A 3,408-nucleotide genomic window follows, 5' to 3' on the forward strand; every position below is an offset into this window, starting at 1 on the left:
TGAAGTGTCTCATTATTTATGAGATGGGTAAAGTATATCAAACTTAATGCTGGACTTTATATCCCTCAAGAGTGTTATACCAGGGGTGATCAAAAAGTTCGCGAACAAATCTAATATCTTCCAAATAAGAAATGATATAGGGTTTCAGTGTTGGAAATGTTTCAAAGTAGTCTTCTCCAATTGTAAGTGCTCATCTGCAACCATTCTTCCCATGCGCGAATTACGTGATATAGACGTCACGTGACATGTTCCTTTGTGTTCTGTCACAGAAGAAGGTTATTTTTTCCAACAAAAAAAAAAATCCATTTTTCAGAAATGGCCTAATCTCAGCAATAGTATGCCTTGGGTGGAGAATGATATCTATTTCAAGAATGAGCATGAAGACCATCAAAACCCTAGTCCTTTGACAGTCGTTTATTTCATGGATAAAGTATGGGTACCTTCACTCTACCATGTATGATATGTTAAAAGTCTAAAGGAAGAGATATTTTATGGATTTTATAATCATATTATTGTAAAGATATTCATCTATTTTAAGGTTTCTAACTATAAGGTGGCGATCTTACATATCAAAATGCTTAATAAAGGACAGGTGTCTCTCCGAGTTTGCTTTCAATGGGCAACAGAACAGACATCGTTTTCAAACATCTCCCTTCCTTCACTTAAATAATCAATCCAGTTAATGACAAAACTTCTGGCAAGTTAACCGTATACAAATTATAATAAACTTTTACAAAGGAATTTCCTATATATACGGTTAACTTTACAGCCGTTTGTTGACTGAGTCAACCATTTTTTGTCAAAGGTATCTTTCTTATGACGTCATTTTCACATTGAGACGTCACAAACATTCCCTTTCATTCTATTTTTAAAACAAGTGTTTGACTTCATGTGTGCCAAATTTCATTCTGATCTGAATTGTGGTTTTCGTAAATATAGAGGTAGTTCGCGAACTTTTGGATCACCCCTCGTATAATTCACAAGCAACTTTTTCAATTGACATTTTTCTATAAGCATGTATATATCAAAGGATTCTTATCTTTTTAAAATCCTATTTTCAAATTGACTCTCACTTTGTCTGCAAATCCATATATCCAAAAAAAATATTCTCATACGTGTTAACAAATAACTGCATCTGAATACTTTAACATGACTAATGTTCTTGTTGAACACATCACTGCTGTAAATCAGAGACTAGCTAATTATGAGAGTTATATACCAATGTTAAAATTGTACATTATTTTACAGCCATTCCTCAGGGGGTTAATGTAAATGCTAGGGACTAAGGCTTTAATATCGAGTGTTACAAAAAGCAAGGAATGCTACCTCCTGTGTTAATATGTACAAAAATATGCTTATTCTATCAGTTAGGACCTAAATCTTATAAAATATGTCAAATCTGTGTTGTTTCTCAATAGTTTCTCATTTTCGGAAAAAGAAAATGACAACAATGCACAAAGGGGTATTTTTGATTTTTTTGTTTCATCCTGTTTCATTCAGGTTCTATTACCTTAATTCTTTTTTTATAATTTAAACAAACTTGTTTCCCTCGTTCACATGTGAAAGTTATGAACTGTTTAACTCTTTCTTTTGGTTTCTCATTACTTACTCTAAAAGATGAATACAGTAAAAGCACAAACATCCGTGGGGATTAAATTTTGTATATTTCGTTGTTACACATTTTCGTGGGGATAAAATTTCGTTGATTTGTTATCAAAATGGTTTCATGGGCATTAAATTTCGTTGTTTTGAGAGCACTAGGCTTGCTCTCAAAGCAACGAAATCAAATGCCCACGAAACCATTTTGATAACAAATCAACGAAATTTATCCCCACGAAAATGTGTGCTTGTACAGTAATTATGTAACATGGTGTACTTATTTCGAGCATAAAATTTCAGTCGTCAACTTCAAAGGAGTGATCTTATAACTGTTTCGATAATATGACACTCTAAGAAGTTAATGTAAAAAAATATCCAATCGTGTTAAAAGATTTAATGAGCAAGTGCTAAATTTTTGATACGATCCTCCATTTCTAGCACCACTTGACTCAAGAGGCTCAACGTCCTGCACTTTCGGTCGCTCCTTTTACATCAAGCCTTACTCAGAGACTCAAAAGAAAACAGCAGTATTTTAAAAGTGATCACATCTATATTTATATTGGTAAATGTACTGCACATTTGTAATAATTTAAGATGATGGCATATGTGTGATATTGTGATTTATTTCTTATATGAATTATTATATTTCAGGATTACATTAATTCAGTTGAATTATCATATTTATTTCTCTTCAGCATTTCATTTATTGAATAAATCCACCTGGAATTATTTATATCAATCTGTGTTCATTGTGTTATTCATAGATGTATGACATCACAGTGGTCATTTAAACCCCTGTCCCTTTTATAACTTGTATAGTGTCAGATCTTATTATTTCATCTATAAATTCCCGTGTTTATACTTTGTACATATTATTGATTAAGAAAGACAACTCTTGATGTTTTATCCATAAGCATAATTAAAGGGCAATAACTCTTATTTTGAACGTGCTATCTCGCAAGTATGTATACATTGTTATAAAATATTATGATTTTTATATATATTACAGAGCTGTGATAACACTGATTTGAATACATTTACTACAACTACAACATGGTGTTTGTCTTCATTTAATCATAAAACGAACACATTTCATATTTATGTCTGCAAGTCAGTCTCCAATGTTTCCAATGTTAAACATATTTAAAGTTTTTACACATAATGACAAAGGAATAAATTCTTGAACACAGAAACAAATTTTGAAATTATGCATGCGTTGTATTGGCTTTAAAGGGGCATGGGCACAGTTTCAAGTGTTTTTTTTTAAAATGAATTTTAATTTTTATAATTCCTAGGTATGGCATCTTATATTGATCAGCCAAAATTTGAACATCATTTGATTATTAACAACCGAGATAGAGAACTTAAAGTTTATGTAAACATAAACAAGGTACGAGCCTTGTTTGTGTTTACATATAGAATTATCATATTTATAACTAAATGAAATTCAGAAAATCACTAGAAACTGACAATTTGAATTTAGAATTAACTTATTTATTGATATTATCTGCTTTGTACGAACATATATTGGTATATTAACATTATGTAAACAAAACATTGCACGGACCATGTTTACATAATAAAGGTTTGGAGCTCTAATTCTGTCTTGTATGTCGACAACCGAAGTTCAAATTTTTGATGATCATTAGGAAGACTAGTTAAGAATTTGATAAAAGGTGAAAAATAAATTTGAAAATTTTTAGCTTAAACTGTGTCCATGCCCATTTAATTTATTGCATGTTCCTAAATACTACTCACTCAGAACCTCTTGATCTTTTTGCCAAGAAAGTGCTAGGAAGTCTAAAGAGA

The sequence above is a fragment of the Saccostrea cucullata genome, unplaced genomic scaffold, assembly GCF_032062105.1.
Source record: "Saccostrea cucullata isolate Sc308-1 unplaced genomic scaffold, CSIRO_AGI_Scuc_v1 ctg1978, whole genome shotgun sequence".
Lineage (NCBI taxonomy): Eukaryota > Metazoa > Mollusca > Bivalvia > Ostreida > Ostreidae > Saccostrea > Saccostrea cuccullata.